Below are 24354 nucleotides of genomic sequence, written 5' to 3'. Positions count from 1 at the left end.
ACAAATCTTACAGCTGCGACAACTGTGGAGCCGCTGTACGCTTGGCGCGCCAGAGAACGGCTTGAGTCGTTGGGCCTTAAACCGGCCCTGTGTATTTGATACCTGATTATAGTACTTCAGAACCATCGAATGAGTAATGACCATCTGTTCAGTAACGTAAGAGGTTATCAGCACCGCACTCTGAACGCGGAACGCGACGTGGAGAACTGGTACGCATAGCTCGGCGACGAGGCGGTAGAACCTGTTGAGCGTGACGGTCGGTCAGTGCTGTGTCCGCAAAGGGCGGGGGTAGACCTTGACATCCACTGCCTGGAACCGGTATGCAGCCGTGCAAACGTCCGCGGCGTTGTTCCGCGGAATGTCCAGGAAGACTCACACAGGGCATTTGGAATCACACCAGCTGTTTTCCCATAAATAACTGCAGTCATAGCGACATTCCAACAGAGGTATTACACCAACTTATATAACAATCGTTTCTTAAACGTAGCTTTGTCGGCTGATAGGTAAACCTTGAAATGAGAGAGCACCACATGTTCTGTATAAAGAGTGACGGAGAATACTTCATGGCGTGACCAGTCTGTTCTCTTTCTCACTACGCGTACTTCAGCTATTCCCTTCATTTGCTACGACACTGAACGCGTGTTCAGGAGCGCGTTGGTCAATCTTCATCTTACTATCCTGATTTAGGTTCTCCATCATCTATGTAAATCGTTTAAGGCAAATAAAGCTTGGTACCTTTGAAGACGTATGGCCAATTCTTTCCAAGACCTTTCTAAGTTAGTTACTTAAAATCCTAGAATTGTTTGTCTTGCGTCAAATCACTAGCGGCTATAAACCATCTTTCCAGAAAATCTGTGACCGCAATGCCAATGCACCGGAGGATGGGATAGAGAAGGTCGAAATATTAAACGTCTTTTTCCAAAACAGTTTCTATGAGGAAAATCCTCCTTTAAATCGTCGCAAGAACATCAAAATGACAGATATCGAAATAAGTGTCCATGGGATAGAAAAACTATGGAATCGTTCAACAGAGGACAGACCACTTCACTTGATGGGTTGCCGATACGACTCTACAGCGAGTATGTGAAAGTACTTGCTCCTCTTCTGGCAGTAATGGACCATTGTTCGGTGGTAGAGCGAATTGACCCTATGTAAAATAGCGCATGTCATTTCCCTTTTCAGGAAAGGTCGTCGATCAAAAGCACAAAACTATAGACCTATAACTCTGACATCAGTCTGTTGTAGAATTTTGGAACATGTTTTACGCTCCTGTTCTATGACGTTTCTGGAAACCTAAAATCTCCTCCGTAGAAATCAAAATGGTTCAAATGGCTCTGAGCACTATGGGACTTAAGTACTGAGGTCATCAGCCCCTAGAACTTAGAACTACTTGAACCTAACTAACCTAAGGACATCACACACAGCCGTGCCCGAGGCAGGATTCGAACCTGTGACCGTAGCGGTCTCGCGGTTCCAGACTGTAGCGCCTAGAACCGCACGGCCACTCCGGCCGGCTCCGTAGGAATCAACAAGAGTTCCGAAAACAATGATCGTATGCAACCCAGACGCTCTGTGCGTCCACGAGACTCAGAAAGCAGTAGACAACGGCGTACGGGCGGCACATATGTTCATGCTGTTTCTTGCCTTCCACAAGGCATTCGATAAAGCTTTGCACTGCCGCCTAATGAACAAAATGCGAGGGTACTGAGTTTCAGACAAGCTGTGTGAGTAGACTGCAGAGGTTTTAGCAAACAGAATACAGCGTGTCATTCTCAATGGAGAGTAAACTTGAAAGGTCAAACTTCGGGTGTATCCCGAGGGAGTGTTACAGGACCATTACTTTTCATAATATTGTCTCCAAGACAAAACAATAAAAAATAAATAAAAAACGACGCACCACGGAGAAATTATCCGAATGGATCGGAAATCAAAGTTGTGGTATTCATGTACAGACGAACAAATGACTACGGTTTCAAAATGGCTCTGAGCACCATGGGACTTAACATCTGAGGTCATCAGTCCCCTAGAACTTAGAATTACTTAAACCTAACTAACCTAAGGACATCACACACATCCATGCCCAAGGCAGGATTCGAACTTGCGACCGTAGCAGTCGCGCGGTTCCGGACTCAAGCACCTAGAACCGCTCGGCCACATCTTCTGGCGACTACGGTTTCAGAAAAGTTGGTTATTTATTCAAGACAAAGAGCTTCAAAAACTGAGCAAGTCAATAACGTGTTGGTCTACCTCTGGTGTTATTCAACTTGGCACTGATTGATGGAGTTGTTGAAAGTCCTCCTGTGGGATGTCGCGTCAAGTTCTGTCCAAGTGGCTCGTTAGATCGTCCAAATCCCGTGATGATTGGAGAGGCATGCCCGCAATGCTTCAAACGTTCTCAATAGGGGAGGGATCCGGCGATCTTGCTGGCCGAGGTAGGCTTTGGCAAGCAGGAAGACAAGCAGTAGAAACTCTCGCGGTGTGTGAGCGAGCATTATGTTACTGAAATGTGAGACCAAGACGGCTTGCCATGAAGGGCAACAAAACGGGGCGTAGAACAGCGTCGATGTACTGCTGTGCTGTGAAGGTACCACGGATGAAAACAAAAGTGGTGCTGCTGTGAAACGAAATGGTATAGCAGACCAGCACTCCTGGTATTTGGCTGTCTGGGCGCCTCCAGACACATCTTCACTGGTCATTTGGGGTCCGAAGCGGGAGTTATCATTGACGAGAATTTTACTCCAGTCAATGAGATTCCAGACCGATGACGTGTCCTGAGACTCCCCCGACAGAGGTGAGATACCAACTAGACTGTCACCCACGATACAATCCGACAACCATGAGTGATGGCGTGCCGCTTCCTTTCACAGCTGGCCCCTTTGGTTGTCATCCGCGGCACGCTTACGGCATAGCGGTATGTCGATGGTAGGCCTACTCTCAGCCCCGGTTTGTTGCCCCTGATGGCAAGCCATCTTGGCTTCAGCAACACAATGCCGCTCTCTCACGGCGAAAGTTTCTGCTGCTTGTCTGCGTGCTTGCCGAAACCTACCTTGTCCAGCAAGGTCATCGGATTTCTCAACAACTGAGAATGTTTGGAGCATTATGGGCAAGACGCTCCAACCAGCTCGGGACTTTCACGATTTAACGCGTCAATTGGGCAGAATTTGGCACGATATCCCTCTGAAGTACATCCAACAACCACATCCAACAACGCTATCAGTCAGTGTGAAGCCGAGTAACTGTTTGCATAAGAGCCAGAGGTGGACCAACAAGTTTTCGACTTTCACAATTTGTTAAGCTCTTTTTCTAGAAAGTAATTAACGGAATTTTTCTGAAATTGTCATCATCTGATTGTCCGTACGTGCAAATCATATCTATCGATTTCCGTTCCATTTGGATAATTTCTTCGTGGCGTGTCGGGCTTTCTTTCTTTTCTTTTCTTTTAGTTTATATAAATGTCTTAACGGGTTACGTCAGAAGATTCATGAGCATTTTCGAGAATGATGCTTTTTTACGCAGAAATGTCGCAAAGTGTAGCGAAATGCAGGATCGACGCTTGGTTCGGGGATGCGCAGTTGAACGACAGCATTAACAAATGTAACGTATGGCGCATGAATGGACAGAAAGACCCATTATTGTATGACTGCTTGATTGCACAAGAATCACTGGAAGCAGTTAGATCCATAAAATATCCTGTAACTGGAACGATCTAAAGTGAAACGACCACGTGAAACTACAACATTAACAAATGTAAGGTACGGCGGCCGCTGTGGCCGAGCGGTTCTAGGTGCTTGAGTCCGGAACCGCGCGACTGCTACGGTCGCAGCTTCGAATCCTGCCTCGGGCATGGATATGTGTGATGTCCTTAGGTTAGTTAGGTTTAAGTAGTTCTTGGGGACTGATGACCTCAGATGTTAAGTCCCATAGTGCTCAGAGCCATTTGTACCATTTTGTAACGTACGGCGCACAAATGGACAGAAAGACTCATTATTTTATGACTGCACGATTGCACAAGAATTACTGGATCCATAAAATATCATGTACCGGGAGCGATCTAAAGTGAAACGACCACATGAAACTACAACATTAACAAATGTAACGTACGGCGCATGAATGGACAGAAAGATCCATTATTGTATGATTGCATGATTGCATAAGAATCACTGGAAGCAGTTAGATCCACAAAATATCGTGTACCTGGAGCGATCTAAAGTGAAACGACCACCTGAAAGTAATCGTAGGTGAGGCTTACCAGACTGAGATTCACTGGAAGCACCGTCAGGAAATGTAGTCCATTCACAAGGGTGGTAGCTCACAAAATCCTCCTTTGGCCAGTACTTGAATATTTCTCGGTAGCCTGGGACCCGTACCAGATGGGATTGACAGAGGAAATGGAGATCGAAAGAAGAGCAGCACGCTTCGTTAAAGGCTAATTTAGTAAGTGACAGCGTCACGGAGGTGCTCAGCCGACTCGCGTGGCGTATGCCGCAAGATAGGCATTCTGCATCACAGTGTGCTCTAGGACCTACTGTTGAAGTTCCGAGAGCGTACGTTCCTAGAATAGTCAACAAATATATGGCTTCCTCCTACGTATATCTCGCGGAAAGACCGTAAAGATAAAATTAGTGAGATTCAATCTCACGAGGAGGCTTACCAGCAATCATTCTTCCCGCCGACCATTCGCTACTGGAACGGGAAAGGGGTAGGTGACAGTGCTACACAAAGCAGCCTCCGCCACACGCCGTAATGTGGGAAGGTGTAGATGTAGATGTAGATAGATCACATTCACGGTAAACGTTATGATGCGAAACGCGTCAAGAGAACAAACGTAGATCTCACACACAAAAACACAAAAGATGAAGAAATATTTATATGGCTACACCTTGGCCATTTACAGAATTTTTTTGTATAAATAATTGTTCCTATTTAAGAATTCTTCTATGATAAAGGAGCAGTTGTTAAGGAGAAACATCTTTAATCTGTATTTGAAAACACGTCTGCCATCTATCAGAAATTTTATTTACATTGGTAGATAGCCAAAAAGTTTTATAGCTTCATATTTCACATCTTTCTTTACCAAAGCTAGCTTTTAAACGGTAGTCCACATAATTTTGGCTTCTAGAGCTGTACTTGTGGATATCTCTGTTACTCTTAAACTCAGGTGGATTGTAGATGATAAATTTCACAAGTGAATAAATGTACTGTGAGGCTGTGGTTAATCTTCCCAACTGCTTAAAGACATGCCTACAAGATATGCGGTAGTGAACCCCACGCATATTGGAATTACTTTCTTCTGCGCAATGAATACTTTTTGCCTGGAGAGTTACAGCAGAATATTATCGCACATTAGTGAATATAAACTCATTCCTTCCTTTTTCTCTCTACTAGCATCTGGCGACGATAAGGTTTGCACGACCACAATACGAAGGTATATTTTGATAGGGTTATTAAAACAAGTATTTATGCTCCACCAAAGTGTTAAATAGAGTAACAAATAGAGGTTAATATTTTTACAGTACCATCAGGTTGGTGCAGTTTGATCACGAACGTAAGAATAAGTTCAATGACATTTGTTCCTAAATTTTTTTCTCTGTTAACTGATCTTCGCGATATTGAAACTGAGTATATCGGCAAATCACAGCGCCAGCAACGACCAGCTGCGAAAGCTTAAAAAGCGCTAGGTTTGGCCCAGTTCCCATTCTGAGCCGATGAGAAGCAGATGTGTTCTTATTTGAAATCGCAGGCGATCGTTAAGTGGGTCGTTTTATAATATCACCACTTTGTGGCATTGATTTATTTGTTCATAAATGTGTACATGTTTTCACTGTAGCAATGATGAATTTTTTTATCTGTGGTTCCATAGCTGATTAATGCGTAAGGACCGATAGGGAGAAATGTGTCGTTAGGGAAGCAAACGCTGGTGGTGATGGGGAGGGGGGGTGGGGCAGGGATGATCCTCTGTTTATAGGAGGTGGCTAACGCCAAAGTAAAATGGGTTGGGGACGTAGTGATTATGTGAGTGTCAAGACTGTTTGGTTTCGTTAATAATAACTGAAGTGTTGAAAATTTGAGTAAAATCACAACTAAAGATAAATAAAGACTACACTTCGTTTATTGCATGATCGCAACCTAAATTTACTTGTCGAAGTAAATAACTAGCAGCCTGTTACATTCGGTTATGAAGCCATTCTTAAATAAGTAACTGATACAAAAGTCGAATATTGTGTAACGTGTTTCTGCTTTAAGAGTGTGTCAAACAAATTGTTGCCATGTGCCATTGTATTGAGACGGACTCCATATTCAACAAGTAGCTTTGGTCATTGCTTGAATAGATATCGCTACAGAGATATTAATTCAAAGCTAAACAATGCAGTTAGTAAATGTTATTGTGAGGAAGAGGTTTGCTAATCTGTTGATATCTCTTTGAAGAAAGGTTTATATAAGCTGTTGCCGGTGGTTCTTTTGCGGATCTATCCACACGTGAGATAGACACTAGAAGATTCCATTTTATTTAATGAATTTCTAAAGTTTAAAATTATTAACACTTATTTCAAAATTGAGTGTCCAATTTGGGATGAAGACCATGTTTTTACCTGACCAGATATAATTAAGACTGCGAAACGAATCCCTGTGCAAACGTTGCTTTTCTTATCTACACTATCCTGTATAAAATAATGTGTTTTTTGAAACGAAGCCATTGGACCAATTTTTTTTTAACAGGTATGCCTCGTCATATTTAAAGCGCACAGTTTTCATATGCATGTCAATAATACTTTTCATCATGGCCTATTTTATTGTTTTAAGCTGTAAACAATCCACTACTTGTTTTTTGCGTTTTTTTCCCCATATTTTGTTGCAGATCTGAAGATCTGTGTTGCTGACCGAAAGCGGTAGTCTGAGGACCTACAAGTCTGTGACCATAGACGTGAAATGAAAGAAAAAAATTATGCTGAAAATCGAATAGTTACACAATTACAGTCATAAATTCTATAAAACGGTAAACTAACTTTCTACTATAACAATATAATAAAGGGGTTTTATAGTTGATTCTAATAATTTCTGATGAGAGAAAACAGTAAGCGTTTTTCTACTACAACAGAAATACCAGATTTTTGGTGATATGAGATTTGGTGAATAATTGTGTATTATCGGTAACGTAGTTAGTGCCAATGCTGGTATCGGAACTCATTTCCTTTTTTTATAATTGGGATGTTATTTGAGAACAGTGGGAAAGTAGTCGATGAGTCTTTGTTTACTATTTGGGTGCATTAAAACCGAAGGTAGAAGCGTTAAGTATTTTACTAAGACTAAGACAAATCTTCAGTAAAAAAAAAAAGTTTATGCCTCTTGTAATTTCAAGTAAAAAATAAATACTTATTTTATTTGAAAAGAGAAAAAAGGAAGTGTTTTTCGTCACCCATAGTTCTAATGAATTTGTTCTCCCTCAGCCATTAACCACGAATAGGTCACCATATGCTGGACGTCGCAGATGATTTCTATCGGGTTCACACAGGAGAATTTGGTGGTTAAGACATGGAAGTGATTTCACTACTGTGCATCTGAAATCACATTATCATTATTTTGGCCTTAACACGGAGGGTTACATGCTGGAAGTTGTCACCCCCGTCGAGAGGAACAAAAAGCATGATGGGATGTTGATGGTTTGCAATAATGTTCACGTATTATACGAATGCGGTGTTTGCTCCTTCGACATGTCCAAAAGAACAGACACCATGCTTTTATATAACTAATTTGACTCAAAGGGCAATGAGTTCACAGGCTTCAGCGCGGATGCACATTTACGTTCGACCTCCAGAGGAAATCCAAAATTATCGAGCGCGAGGACGTGGGCGGGGACTGCCGATAGCTGACGCTAGTTGCGAATGTGAGTCGGCTGGGGAGTCAGCCAAGACCGTCGACGCATTGGGGATAAACGCTGTGTACAGCTGGCACAGTAGCTGCTGCAACTGCTTAGTAAGCAGGAGATCTCGGCTTCGAGTCCCGGTCTGGCACACATTTTCACTCGTCACTGCTGATTCCGCAGAAGTCTCGATACAGCTGGTATCATTAGTTCCTTCCCTTGCCTTTCTTTTCTTCCTCTCCACCTTGAGTTTACACAATAACGTTCACGTAAGCCACGGCTGTCGTGGTGCTTTCGATTACTAACAGAGGTCCCACGGAAGTCCAAGAGAATGTTCCTCGCAGCATAATACTGACGCCGCCGGCCGAAGTGGCCAAGCGGTTCTAGGCGCTGCAGTCTGGAACCGCGCTACCGCTACGGTCGCAGGTTCGAATCCTACCTCGGGCATGGATGTGTGTGATGTCCTTAGGTTAGTTAGGTTTAAGTAGTTCTAAGTTCTAGGGGTCTGATGACCTCAGAGCCATTTGAACCATTTGAATACTGTCCCCACCTGCCTGCATCCGTCACTCAGTGCATGTTTCGAGCAGCCGTGCACCTGGATGATAGAGCATGCGGGCTCGGCCATCGGCCTCGTGAAGCGAAAAACATGCTGCATCCACCAGGCCACACGTTTCACTGATCCATGATCCAGTCGCTATGATCCTGACCCTACTGCAATCGTAACTGTATTTGTTCTGGAATTGCTGTCTCGTTGGCTTTTTTTTTTTTTTTAATAGCACAACGTTCGTCATCGACTGTACTGTTTATTAAAAATTCTACGATTAAAATTTTGAACTTGAGGCACAGAGGCTCACATGCAACTCACATCCATTTTACTTGTTTTATTAATGTTGGCAACTGGTATGTTTTTAGCAGCTTAATCAACTGAAAATGACTTAAAGTTGATTTGCCGGCCTCGGTGGTCTAGCGGTTCTGGCGCTGCAGTCCGGAACCGCGGGACTGCTACGGTCGCAGGTTCGAATCCTGCCTCGGGCATGGGTGTGTGTGATGTCCTTAGGTTAGTTAGGTTTAAGTAGTTCTAAGTTCTAGGGGACTTATGACCTAAGATGTTGAGTACCATAGTGCTTAGAGCCATTTGAACCATTTTTGAACTTAAGGTTGAAACTGAATTCGTTGAAATTTTAAGGGATAGTACAGTCGATGGCGAACATGACGCCATTTGAGCAATCGTAACTGACGATGTCGTTGAGTCAACGTGGGAACACGGAGGCGTTGCCTACCAGGGTGCGCCTTGTTCAACTCTGTGTGCTGAACGGTGTGCTTAGAAAGAATTTTGCCTACACTGCCATCGCCAGATCTGCCACAGATCACTGTCTAACCTGTTTTACTGATTGGACAAGCCTACGAACTCCACGTTCTGTGATGAGGTGGTAAAGTCCTACACCTTTTCACCTACTCGTGTATTCACCGTCCTGCAACGACTTTCCACAGATCCTCATGATAGTAGCACCTAGCACGCAAGCTACACAACAGCTTCACCCATAACAATCTGCCCTTCGTCAGACTCGCTTACATCGGTGGATTTTCCCCATTTCTTCGTTAGAATGATCCCTGTTTGTCTCTGATCAACCTATGTACTTCCCATATCACGTAACATGCCCGCCACATCACTAGGTAGCTGTCAGTTCGTGGAGGACAGTTGTAGTCTTTCGGCTAATCAGTGTATACAGACTTATGTTATAAAGCACAATGTGGCTCGCCAATCTGTGATTGCAATGCAAAGAGCTTTTCGGTGATGGCTCAATATTCCGCGCAACAATGCTATGTGAACACAATGAGGATCTGCGCCGAGACGTTCTGCCCGAAGGCATGCTTAAAGACGACAGCAGGACAGTATCTGCAATGGAAGTGGGAGCACTGTGAGACGGAAGACAATGGCAGTTTGAATGCCCTGCTACAATCACACTGTATGCAGTCTTTCGCTCATAGTTGAGTTTGCCATCTGCGAAGTTACTGTCTGGTCTCCGACGTACAGAATGCGGCAGAACCAATGAAGCAGTTTTGAGAAGCTTTACAAAAGATATCGGCCTATATAGAGAATTTTTTAAAAAAGTTAATAGTTCACATTGTTTTACATTCATTCAGGATTGAAAATAAATTCTTCAAGATGATGGGCGTTAGCAGCGCTTCGCTTTTGGAGATGTTCCCTGAAGTTTTGAACCTCTCATTTACACATATCACGAGGTATGGGATTCGCTTCTTCAGTAATTTGCTCGCTTAACTCCGATAGAGTGTGAGGGCAACGGTTCAACACCTTTTCCTTCAGACATACCCAAAGGAAGAAGTCACAAAGGGTATATGTTGTTCTTAGCATAAGTTAGTTTAAGTAGTGTGTAAGTCAAGGGACCGATGACCTGAGCAGTTTGGTTCCTTAGGAGTTTACACACATTTGAACATTTTTTGAAGTCACAAATGCTCAAATCTGGTGACTGCACGAACCACTCCACATAACCCTTCAAAGAGCTCAGAGGTCCCGGAAATATTTCTCTCAAAAGATTCAATGAATTTCAGGATGGGTGAGCTGTAGCCCCATCCTGTTAGGACCACAACTCTCCTAATCCGTCATCTTCGACGATCTCTTCCATTCTTGGCCACAGAAAACGTTTGAACATTGAAATATGTCGTCCGGAATTCATGGCCACGTTTTCCTCTTAAAGGAGGTACCAGACTGTCACCCCAAATTGTGATACGGCACGCCATGCCGTTAATTTAAGGGGATGTAGTGGTCTTTCGTGAATAATTCGCAACTTATTTTCAGTCCAGTAGCGAAAATTTGTTCATGCACAATCCCACTGACGTAAAATTGTGACTCGTCGCTACTGAAGAAAGCTGCCTCCAGGGAGATCTGCGCAAGCATTTGCTCACACAGATTTCGGAGGTTGGCGTAGTCTACTGAGCTCAATTCCAGAATCATCATTATTTTGAAGGGATGAAAATTCAGATCGAAATGCTGAGTCTTTCTCAAACTACAGTCTGCAGTCCCCAATGCAACAGCATAACTTCGAGCAGGACGTCTCGGCGGTTGTTCAACAGATGCAACTCTCACCAGCTTCACATTTTATGGTGTTCTGATGAACCTTCGTCAGCTGCATGTGCTACCAGTTTCCTCTAAATGCCTCGCGCAGATCCGACTTCTGTTCGCATTAGAGACAGGAGTGTTGCGCGGAATATTGAGCCGTCACTGAAAAGCTGTTTGCTTTTCGATCGGTTGTTTTCAAAATACGCACACACGACAAAGCCCTGTTGTGTTACGGTCCAACCCATGTTGACTGCTGAATGGGGTCTCCGGTGGAACAAAGTTAGACTAAGTGCAACTGCCTTCCTCCTCCCCCCCCCCCCCCCCCACTGCACCCAGTCCGAGCAATTATTCTTTGAAAATGCTTAGTCTGTTCTGTTGCACCCTGTGTTACAGCTCTGTTCATTGTCGATGGCGCATTCTGTCTGACTACCGGTATCCAAATAAGTATGTAAAGAGTGCGGCATAACCGATTAAGCAGTTTTTATTACCGCTGGGACTGTGGTGGGGGTAGGCAGTTGCATATGGTCTGCCTTTGTCCAGTCGTTGACCCCATATCAATAGCCAACATGGTCTGGACCGGTGCACATCGTGGTTTTGTCGTTCGCGCTTATTATGAAAACAACAGATCTGTGATCGCTACACAATGAGCTTTTCGGTGACAGTTCAACATTCCACCTAACAATGCCGTTCCTAATGCAAAAACAATTCAGCCCTGAGATCGGCAGTTGGAGGAAACTGATAGCACACTGAAAAGCGAAACACATGGCCAACGCAGATCCATTAGAACGCCAGAAAATGTGCAGCGGGTGAGAACAGCAGGTCAACAATCAAATGGTTCAAATGGCTCTGAGCACTACGCGACTTAACTTCTGAGGTCATCAGTCGCCTAGAACTTAGAACTAATTAAACCTAACTAACCTAAGGACATCACACACATCCATGCCCGAGGCAGGATTCGAACCTGCGACCGTAGCGGTCGTTTGGTCAACAATCGCCACAACGTTCTGCTCGACGACACGCTGTTGCATTGGGGATTTCAGACAGCAGTTTGAGAAGGATTCTGCAATGCGATTTGAAGTTCCATCCTTTCAAAATAATGTTTACTCAAGAATTACGCACAGCAGACTACGCCAACCGTCAAAATCTGTGTGAGGAAATCATTGCTCAGATCCCTCCGAATGCAGCTTTCTTCAGTAGTGATGAGGCACTTTTTCATCTTATTGGGTGCGTGAATAAGCAAAACTTACGATACTGGGCTGAAAATAACCCCCGAATTATTCATGAAAGACCGCAACATTCTCCTAAAGTGACCGTGTGATGTGCCATATCACAATTTGGCGTGGTAGGCCCTCCCTTCTATGAGGAAGGAGTGACCGTGACAGTGTATTCCACACATTATGTTTCAATACTGCGAAATTTTCTGCAGCCCAGAATGGACGAGACTGTTGAAGAACATGACCTGGGGGACTTGTGCTTCCAACAGGATGGAGCTACTGCTCACACAGCTCGAATTTCACTTGATGTTTTGAGAGAAACGTTTCCGGGACGCCTCGTTTCTTTGAGGGGTGATGTCGGGTGGCCTGTGCGGTCACCAGATTTGAGCATTTGTGACTACTTTCTTTGGGGATATCTGAAGGAAACGGTTTTCAAAAGTCGCCCTCACACCGTATCAGAGTTAAAAGAGCCCACTATTGACGAAGTGAATGCCATACACCGCGATATATGTGCAAGAGCTGCTCGAAACTTCAGGGATCGTCTATAAAAATGTATTGATGCTAACGGCCGCCATCTTCAGGCCATTATTTTCAAAAACAAATGAATGTAAAATATTATATTGTACTAATTTATGAAATAAAAACATTTTTTCTCTATACATCCAGATTTACTTTTTATTGCTCCTTAAAACTGCTTAGTCGGTTCTGTCGCATCCTGTAGAAGGAAGGATTAGTTTTTTTTTATTTTCGTGTAGGTGTTTATTCTTATTGTACTTTTAAATTATTTCTTTAAATGTTATAGAAAAAAAAGCACTAAAGTTTCGCGGAACCCTTGAATGATCCCCATGGCGCCCAAGTGTTCCACAGAACACAGTTTAACCCTAGGACGTCAAGGCCTTTTATCTAACTTGGATGCCTAAGGGCGCGGGGGGGGGGGGGGGGGGGGTTTCCAGCGAGCCCACAGGTATTAAATAAGTTTACTGACGAAAAATTATAACTTTCAAAATGGTTTATGTATTTTAACTAAGGCATCGGTTTATAAATGCTGTTAATTGTTATAAATATTGGATTGAAAGAATAAAAAGTTGACATTGGCCTATTACAATACAAAATATAGATGTGTTCATATACAATAGACTACTCTGAGTCCTCAACTTCAAGGCAAGAGACACACTTCACAATTTTTTCTGAATGTGTGTTACACACGTGTTTATGACACTGTCCACAATACTGTTTTGGTTTACTTAGATTGTTCTATTTCTGCTTCTCTTACACAAATATGGCATCGACCTTTCCCTGCAGGAGGCTGACGTGCTTCTGTTGTCACTTCTTTGATTTTCTTTTGTAGAATAGTCTCCATTGATTGAACAATTTGGTTAGATAACCCTCTTGCATTGGCATTTCTTTCTTCTACCTGCAATTTCACTAGTTCCATCCCAGCTTGCAGAAGATAAAGTTTCTATGTGTTGTGTTTCTTTTCATTCCATCTTGGATGTTGCTGGATGAATATGGTGGTTGCATTGATAGCACAAATGTCGATGAGAGAGTAAAATACAGATAGAGGCCATCTCTTTGTTCCTCTCTTGCAGGTGTACATACGCGCCATTTGACCAATGGTATCAGTTCCACCTTTTGTGGAATTATAATATGCATTTATCTCGGTTTTATTCTTCTCTCCTCCAACAGTGCCTTTATCTTGGTGCATTGTTGACAGCATCAGTAAGTTTTTACTTGGTTTTGTTTTTTGTATGTAGGACACCAAAGTTACTGGAGGCCTACCTGTTGATGGTTCTGTGAACAAGAACATTGATGAATATAGCTCTCGATTTGACGTGTTCTTCATTATGTCTGGAATATGCGTCCTGTTTGACTGGAGAGTTCCTACTGAAGTAACTTTGTAGTCTTGGTATAACTCTTCCGCCAAATCCACCGATGTGTAGTATCGGTCTGTAGTAATATTTCGACCAGTATTTTTCACAGGTGCTACCAGACGTTTGACGACAGCTGCTGAACCCCGTTCTTCTTTCGACAAATTCTGAACATTAGCTACATAGGGTTCCATATTCAAGACGTATCTGTCAACTGCATCGGACATCATGCGTATAAGGATGCCATACTTGCCCGGTTTATCCTTCATAAATACTTTGAAGGGACAGCGCCCTCTAAACAAGCTGAGCATCTCATCAGTGGTGAGGTGGACCCCTGGTTTATACAGTAGTGGAAACCTATCATTCAATTTGTTGAAAACATCACGGATTGCTGTGAACTTGTCTGCTTCCTTTCTTAGCTGGTGGGTACATTTGTCATCGAACCTTATGATTGCAGTAAGTTCCTTGAAACGTTCTCTTGCCATAATACCCTTGTAAACTGGCCGACTCATTAGGTCTGACCAAAGATCGTGTACACTGACAGAATTGTCCTTATTTGCCCCCATAAGTATCAGGATTCCTATAAAGGCATACAATTCTTTCTCATTAGTCAAAGTAACATTTCGCCTAACTGCCTCTTCATTTGAATGTTTTACTATAACATCCATGATGTCAGGCATAAGAAGTAACTTCAAGGCTTCTCCAGGTGAATGGCAAACACCAATTGGAGTTACTCCTGCCTGCTCTCTTACTATATTAGCAACAGGCCTTCGAGGAATTCTAGGCTGTGTGGTTACGTACCTTCTTCCAGACTTGGCCACAATAACATCCTGATGGTCACTGCCTGAAGCTGTGCTATCTTCATCTTCTCTAACATCCACATCACTTTCCCGATCTGAATCATACTCCATAACACCGTCATCATATTCATTTTTACTCCCCGAGTCCGAATCTTCATCTAAAATTTCATCCAGAACTCTTTCTAAAGACAAGTCACGTGTTGTTTATGTCATTTCTAAATCTGGGTGTGATCAGTAGGCCTCTGCACTAACTCACTGCAAGTTTACAGGATAAATAACGGCTGACTGACATCATCAATCTCTTCCTCTGAAAGTAAACCGATTGTTGTGAATATCAAGAATACCAACCAACAAGAAACTAACTTGCATTGTTGTAGAGATAAGAAATACGAAATCCTACAGAGAGCAATTTTCTATAGCATGGAAGCCTAAGGGGGGGGGGGGGGGGTTATTGGACCCATAATAAGTTTATTTATTTTTTCTTTCAAAGCAGGAATTTTCTATAAAATATATTGACACTAACGTTTCATAAAATAGCCAACAAACAATAACTCAAAGGGAATATGTAGTATGAAAGTTACTCGGGCAAAAGCAGGGAACATAAAAAAATTGTGGGTTCAACGAACCCCCCCCCCCCCCCTCTTTGGGCGTCCTAGGGTTAAGAAATCCTTGTTTAGACAACGTGATGTCAGTCGCTACGTGTAATTGTGTAGAAAGGAAGTGTGCCAAGTATAAATCTATAAGACTGCAATGGGGATCTGAACACTGTTGCTCTCGAATAAGCTTTTAGAGGCCGTAGGAGGGGGAGTGTTCTTTGCAACTGGAAAAAAATATTGTGTCTAGTGAGATCCAGATGGAGTGTGACAGTGAAGTTATCTGGTCGTGTGTAACAGGTGTAACTGAAATCAAATTAATTGCTGGATATTTTTACCGGCCACTCGATTCTCCTTTAGTTCTAGAGTCATTCATTCAAGGGCCAAAAGTGCATAAATACCCAAATCATGCGATAATAGTTGGCGGCGACTTTAACCAACCGATTATAGACCGGGCTGTCTAAGGATTCATTGCAGGGGATACAGACAGACACCCATGCGAAATACTTTTAAACACGTTTTCTGAAGACTGTCTTGAGCAGCTAGCTCGGCAGCCCACACACAACGGAAATATCTTAGACCTTGTAGCTACAAATAAAATTTGTATCATTATGGCAACTATGATTGCGAAAGCTAAACATTGCGCCATCTCGCTGCTTGAAACACACGAATGGCGTATGCAACGGTGAGGTGGCACTTGAAAAAGCCAATTTTTTTTTTTTTTTTTTTTTCGGGCCACAGGTCGACTTCTAGCAGGATCAACTGATACGGCATTAGATAAGATCAGAGGGGAGATTTCAGTCCTCCTTGAAATATGCAAACTGCTTACTGTGTTTGTACCAGACACTACGTACACGACAGTATAAACACATCGTAATAACGGTTCCCCCAGTTACTTGTTCAAAGACCATTTTGATAGTAACGAAAGGGAAATACCAATTATATGTCACAAAAGCAATTATTACTACTTCGTACCAAAGTTTTGAGCATTGTAGACCATATTAAAACACAGCAATGTAAAACAAATCCCATCTTCTTAAAGGCAGCCGTACAGGGTACAACCAGAAGGACCAAAGAACATTCTTCTTCAAAGCTTGAGGCGTATTTTGACGTGTGAAGTTTAAATATATAGTTGTTTATGTTTATTTTGAACAATAGTAATACATTGTAGTACAAAACTGATGCAACTGTGCTGTCGACAGGGATGTGTAATCCATGACTAGAGAATAATTCTCTGAAATAAATGAATGTCTGTAATTATTGCGTTCTGATGCCTGAAGTACGGTGAGGGACACAAATAAAAAAATTACATTCAGTAAGGTTCTGTGGACGTGGAGGAGAATGTAAAGGATCAGTTCATTGATGAAGTTCGGCAAAGGCCACGATGCCCGACTCCACCCCTAAAATCATTTATCCACACGGTAACATGTGAAGTGATAAAAACGATTAAACCAAGAAGTAAGTTTAAACTTTTGAAGCGATAGTTCACACGTTCTTTTGGAGAACATCTGTAGTAATGACTTAATGTGAAACTTGTCACATTATAGATTGCTTGTCTAAATCCTTTTTTTCAGAGAACTGCTGGTTGAAACTGACTACAAATTGTTTCATGTTGTTGTACGACAATGTCTTTTATGAGTAGAGAACTTTATAACCACAAAATATTGATACCAGTAGCGAAATGATTTTTCAAACACTGAAACAAGGGCAGAGAAATTACAGTAAAATATTTGGATAATCAAACGCGAGAAATTTGAAAGTGTGGTCAGGTTTGTAGGGCGTGAATCGGAGCAGACGCATTGTATATATTCCCGATTTTTGTTCTTATACAGTTATGTTTTGTTTTAGGTTATTGTTGCTGTTGTCGTCGTGCATCTGTCCTTGTCAAATTTTGTTTCTTGGTGATTTGCTACAAGCAAATGCAGCTTTTGGAGTAGATTCTGGGGAAGGTCATCGCTTGTTTCTGCCCGTTCTAATTCGCCGCCACGTCCATTTTGAAGTGGCAAAGTTGCCTGCGATTTTACTAACGGCAACAGTAAACTGTTTTAATACCATTTAATAGGAAGTTGTTTAATTAGAATGAAATATATAAAATATTTTATGATCATAATTTTTTTACATTACCGTAGTGCTTAACTCACCACTCTGCAACAGTGGTTCTCATCCTGGGGGTAATTAATCCCTGAGGGATGAAATCCAAATTTCTGAGAAATAAAACCAAACGGGTTCAATAACGATTTACTGACCACTCTGAATTTTTTTTAAAAATATAATCACTCTCACAGTAGACTAACATGTAACGGATAATCATAATAACCATCCATTTGACATCCAGTGCTGGATAAAAGCCTCCTCTAGGTATCTCCATGTATTGCAATCATGAGCGATCTGAATCCCTGTTGCTTCTGTTTATTTTCTGTTTTCAATTACCTACCTTCCTTTATTTTGACTTCTTAGTCTTCTGTTATTTCTAGGGATCCAGCAAATATATTCCTTTGGCCATCAATCATCCAGTTTCCTGGTTACTAAACAGCCCATGTCAACAGTGAACAAGAAAATACCTATTGTCTGAGGGACATAGTTGTTCAGTACAAAAGACAAACAACCAGCTGTCACAAGAAGTGGGGTTTATAAAATCACATTCCATGAGTGTCGGTCTTGCTACATCAGACAGACAGGGAGGTCAATCTGTACAGGTTTAAAAAACACCACAGAAGGTGTAGATTGCAGTAGCCTGATTCAGCCTTTGCAGAACATTGCCTGAACAGTAATCACAAATACATAATATATGTACAAGTCCTACATACAGAGGAAAAGGGGACCAAACTCAACCAATTAGAAATTTTAGAAATTACAGGACAGATCTGTATATCCCTATACCTATTATTAAATGAGCAAACGCAATTCAATTAATCACCTCTAGTGAGAGCACAACCCCAGGATAGAAGCAGAACTTTGGACCCCAATCCATCATAGTTAAAAAGTTCTTGACTAAAGCATAACTTAAGTCCTGCCATTGTAGTGCAATTGCTGAATTGTGTAATAATATACGTAATTAGTTAAAAATGATCATTGACATAATTGTACATTAAGCTATGGATTGATACCTTAAGAAGTTAGATCATTATCTTTGCCTTGTCATCATGTTTATCTGTGCAATATCATCTTTGGGAATCAGTAATGTACTTGAAAATGGAATTATAACCCGAAACATAGGTTGTGCAGTAACATTGATAATAAAATTATGAAACAAGGCAAAAAGCCGTGTTTGGTTAGTTAATTGGCAATGTTCCACCAAGAACCCGCAGTTGATTCAATTAGAAAACCACAATTTCTTGGACATTGAAGAGGCGACACACTCCAAACAGATTTCCTCGAAACATAATATACTTAGCTATTATTGGTGGAGGAACTCTTAAGAACACAGATTCCATATACAAATTACAGGTGTGAACGTAGACCTTAAACCATGGTAGCAATGAAAACAAAAGTGTAGAACTGTTTGAACTTGATGCATGACTCATAGGGTACTGTGGTGGACACCAAACCAGATATTAAGAAACATATTATAATTCATACAAAAAGTTGACAGGCTTCTTATTGTGTTGAATTTCACATGGAGAAAACCCGGTAGTTGTGCGTTGTAAATGGTTGAAGACATTCTTAAATTGTTTTGTGTAAGAATGCCAGTTAGTGTGGTTCTTAGTACATACACCCTACAAAGGCTTCCGATCTCTCTCATATATCTCTCTGTTGGATTGCAAGAAGGTGAACAGACTGAAATGCATATATGTTTGATGTTCTTCTCTACAACTAACTGCTTCCAAGCATTGGATGTAAATTGACTGCCATTGTCAGATAGGATTGTGTTTGATTTACCCATGTTGGTGAAGTAATCATTAAAAAAACATTGATTTATCAAGTGGCTAGTGGCTTTCTTCAATGGATACACTACACACACACACACACACACACACACACACACACACACACACACACACACACACGCACACACGCACACACACACACAGGTGATCTCTGGGCCATTTGCTGTACCACAACTTTCCATTTGCTATCCTGAAAAGCTGAGTCAGCATCCCTCCATTATGAGTGAGATGTTGAGCTCAGAAAGAGGGAGAAGTGTTAGTATTGTGCTATGCATAGCTTGGGAGTAATTATTTCTAGAAAGGAAAAATAGAAGGAAAAAAACATAAATTGAAGGTGTTATGTGGAATGTTTGATATTTTATAATAATTATTATTATCATTTATTTGTACACGGTGACACACGGGAGACGGACAGTTTTTAATGAAATAATACTCAGCCAACTTAAAAATTAATGCATGTTTATTTACACAAAATCAAAGCTCATTATTTGCCATTTTAATTAACAAAGTTATTTGTGAAAAATGATGTCGTCAAGGTGATGTCCATCATTTCGAATGCAGGACTCAAGTCTCTTCTCAAAATCCTCCATCACACAGACTAAAATCTCTGCAGGGATGGCGGCAATTTCTTGAATGATTGCATTCTTCAACTCGTCCAAATTTCGTGGTTTGTAGACTCAGTTCTTAAGGTACTCTGACAGAAAAAAGTCACATACTGACAAGTCGGGAGACCTGGGAGGCCAAGGAACATTGCCAAAACAGGAGATAATCCGGCCAGGAAACACACGTCTAAGAACTGTCATTGAAGTGTTTGCAGTGTGCAGTGTTGCCCCATCCTGCTGGAACCAAATGCGTTTTAAAGGGATTTGTCATCTTCTTAGTTCTGGTTTCAAGAATGTTTCAAGCATACGAATGTAACGAACCAAATTAACAGTAACTGTGGCCCCGTTCTCTTCAAAAAAATAAGGTCCAACAATGCCAACAGAGCCAAGAGCACACCAGACTGTTACTTTTTCTGAGTTTAGAGGACGCTGGTGGATAAGGTGTGGATGCTCTGGAGCCCAGTAACGTAGGTTTTGCTTATTCACAGTCCTGCTTAAATGAAAATGAACTTCATCACTCATCAATAAAATTTCATTTTCATTCGATCCCAAAATCACTTGCATTCTGTAAGTGAAGTCTTCTCGTACAGCAAAATCAGTTTCCTTAAGTTGTTAGACAATGAGCATTTTGTAGGGATGGAATTTTAATTCTTTACGCAAAATTCATCTAACCAGTTCACGATTGATTCATAACTCACTAGCATGATGTCTAGCTGACCATCCTGGGCTTCTGACTGCCACTTGCCTTACCCTTTCAACATTTCTGGTGTCGTTACTCTGCATCTCGGGCCAGGATGCTTCTTATCCAGTATGTTTCCAGGTGATCTGAAGTTTTCCACCCATCTGAGGATTGTGTTACGGCTCGGAACTGCTCCATGTTCACCGACATTAAACCGTGCATGAAACAATCGCTGCATAACAATAATAGACTCACCACTTTTCATGAAACTGTCATAGACAAATACATGACCTTGCAAATCCCACTGCTCCATAGTGACTGAGTAAATGATTTGGCATCTTGTGTGGATCAGAACTATCCCCACCACGACCACCTCCCACCACCACACTCTCAGTACTACGCAGTTCAAAACTGTCCATCTCCCATGTGTCACCCTGTGTAACATTTTTTATCAAACCCCTGCTCTGTTTTAGCCTTCAATGTATAAAATGTATTGCATTACAGGTACTTTTTAGCTGCCTTTTTAAATAAGTGTATTTTTGCAATTTATTTAATCTCTTTTGGTAATTTATTACACAGTTGTATTCCTTGGTAGAAAATGCTGTTTTGAGTTTGATGTTTATTTTTTCTTGGTAAATGTAAGTTGAGTCTATCTCCTGTTGCATGGTCATGGATAGAGCTGTTTGTGCAGTAAACTGACTGGTACAACTGACTGGTAAATGTATTCACATGAAGCAGTAAAAATCCCCAGTGTTCTGAACAGATCTTTACAATGAGCTCAATTAGTATTTTTGGTTATTATTCTTATGGCTCTTTTCTGGAGTTTGAAAACTGCGTTCATATTTTGTGCATTTGTTCCCCAAAAGAGAATGCCATAGCTAAGAATTGATTGTACATATGAATAATATGAACTAAAAGACACTGCATGTTACACACTGATGATAGGATTCTAAGGGTGTAACATGCTGATGGCATTCTGTTTGCAAGTACCTTTGTGTGTTCACACCACTTTCAACTGAGAATCAATATTCATTCCTAGAAATTTTGCATTTGTTACACCGAAGAGGATTTTTTCACCATGAGTAACACTACTGGGAAAGTCATTGATGTATATCAGGAACAGTATTGGTCCTAATATGCTATCTTGTGGAACCCCTATATTAATGTATTTTGGTTCTGTATTTTCCTAAATGTTTAGATCTATTTCAAGTATGTGTTGTCTCTACTCTTTGTACCCTATAGAGGTGGAGCAAGCCCCTAGCACTCCGTCATGAGCCAAAAATTAGTTTAATATTCTGGTCCTGTGATGCAGGATGTATCAGATATTAACCTGATAAGAACAGATACTAGACTTTGATCTTAGCCAAAAGATGATCAAAACCAGTCATTAGCTACCTCTCTTATTCCTAATGCTTCTAATTCATTTAATAGAATCTTGTGGTCGACTGTATCAAATGCCTTAAAAAGATCCAAAAATATGCCTGTGACACACTCATCTTTATCAAGAGCATCAAGTACAACTTTTGTGAATTCTATTGTGGCTGACTCCATATTTTTGCCACTTCAGAAACCAAACTGAGATTCCCCTAAAAGATTGTATTTATTGAGGTAATTCATTAATCTGTCTTTCATAATTGCTTCTGTTATTTTTGAGAATGGTGACACATCCCAGACTGCTTTGTTTTTATTCTCTGCATTATATATTATTTTCTCATTAAATGACTTTTTTGCAGCAATCAGCAGTTTGGCTGTTACAAAGTTGTTGCTTAATCTCATCAACAGGTAAGTGACATTCAGTTGACCATTCCCATATTGTGTTTTTCTTTAAAAGATGGTGTGAAATAGGAACATGTAAAGCTTGAGTCCTAATGTATTTGTGATAGAAATTGAATAGACCAAAAAGTGAGCTTAATTCCATCTCATTTCTAGGTTTAGGAAATTTAGCAATAGCTTTAATTTTATCTGGATCAGGTAATATTCCTTCTTCGCAAATAGTGTCCTACAAGGTTTTAAGTTCTTACACCCGACTTACACTTAGCTAACTTAAGTGTCATACCTCCCTGCCTGAACTTATTAGCTACCTCCATGACTGTGTTGACTTGTTTGACCCAGGTGTTGCTTGTTATGAGTATGTCATCATCATAAATTACCAGTTTAGAACGCATTTCATTACCCAATATAAGATGCAAGGCCCTAATAAACTCTGCTACAGATACATTCAAACCGGAAGGTACTACACAAAACTAATAGCTTTAACCAGAGAATAAGAAAGCCGTATATTTCATAGCTTCTGATACTAACGTTATCTGGTGGAAACCTGAGGTCAAATGTAGGCATGAAAAGTACTTGGTACCAGAAAATTTATTGAATAATTCTTCCACTGAATCAGGGTGATTAGTTTCTCTTCTGAAAAATTTTAGATGACAGGAATCAAGCACTAGCCTGACCCCCACATACTTTTTCATTACAACAACCAAATGGTTGTTGTATTGGGTAGTACTCCTTTCAATAATCCTCCACTTTTACATCTTATGCAACTCTCTCTCCACAACCTGTCTTTTACAAATAGGAACTGAATATGGTTTAATAAAGAAAGGATGGTGCTCTTTAAGCCTTAACTTGCAAGCATAGTTTTTAACTCTACAAAATTTCTCACTAAATATATCTTTATAGGATCTCAACACTTCTTCCAGTTCTGCCATCTCATCTGTAGTAAGCTTGTCTGCATCTTTTATCATGTCACTTCTGAGTATACCTGGAAAAAAATTTGCTCGAGTGGTGTTGGGCAGACATCAGAAGCTTGCTGAGCACATATGCCCTGAGGAACAATGTGGGTTTTGTCCCCATCGAACTACAGTTGATATGATCTTCACACGCTGGCAAATTCAGGAAAACCCCTCTGTTCATTGCCTTTATCGATCTAAACAAGACTTCTATCACAGTCAGCAGAGAAGGACTGTATGAAGTACTTTTGAAAATAGGGTGTCCTCCAAGGCTAAGTATCACTAATGTAGATTTGAACAAGTTGAATCTCCTGAACCTCACCACTTTCCCAGTCATGATCAATTACTTCAACATAATCCATAATGTCCAGCTCCTCTAAATTAAGTGTGTCAGCTTCAGCCACTAAATCATTAAAGCTGACATCTACTCATCTGGGTATCACAGACTTCCACCACAATTGACTCAGGATAAGCCTCCTCTTCCCGCCGGCCGATGTGGCCGTGCGGTTCTAGGCACTTCAGCCTGGAACCGCGTGACCTCTATGGTCGCAGGTTCGAATCCTGCCTAGGGCATGGATGTGTGTGATGTCCTTAGGTTAGTTAGGTTTAAGTAGTTCTAAGTTCTATGGGACTGATGACCACAGATGTTAAGTCCCATAGTGCTCAGAGCCATTTGAACCATTTTTGAACCTCCCCTTCCCGATCAAAATTAACTACAAAACTCTCCTGCTTCAGGGTGCATTAAAATACCAATACCAAAGTAATCACTATCAACATGTACATCTTTCACAGAACATTCAGAGTTAAACAACTTTGCTAAAACATCTTCAAGTTCATAAGGAAGCCACAGTACATTTCTTACCACTATACATCTGTTCCCCCCCATGAACCATGGACCTTGCCGCTGGTGGGGAGGCTTGCGTGCCTCAGCGATACAGATAGCCGTACCGTAGGTACAACCACAATGGAGGGGTATCTGTTGAGAGGCCAGACAAACGTGTGGTTCCTGAAGAGGGGCAGCAGCCTTTTCAGTAGTTGCAAGGGCAACAGT

General features: G+C 41.4%; 1 non-coding gene across 1 annotated transcript; it reads right to left on the bottom strand.

The window, feature by feature from the left end:
* Positions 1–21769: 21769 nt before the first annotated feature.
* On the bottom strand, positions 21770–21955 carry LOC126163299 (U2 spliceosomal RNA). Its single transcript, XR_007535209.1, has one exon. It is a non-coding gene; the product is annotated as a U2 spliceosomal RNA (small nuclear RNA).
* Between the last annotated feature and the right edge of the window lie 2399 nt (positions 21956–24354).

This window comes from Schistocerca cancellata, chromosome 2, assembly GCF_023864275.1.
Source record: "Schistocerca cancellata isolate TAMUIC-IGC-003103 chromosome 2, iqSchCanc2.1, whole genome shotgun sequence".
Taxonomy (NCBI): Eukaryota; Metazoa; Arthropoda; class Insecta; order Orthoptera; family Acrididae; genus Schistocerca; species Schistocerca cancellata.
Note: the sequence above shows the minus strand (reverse complement) of the source record. Positions and strands in the feature narration are given on the sequence as shown.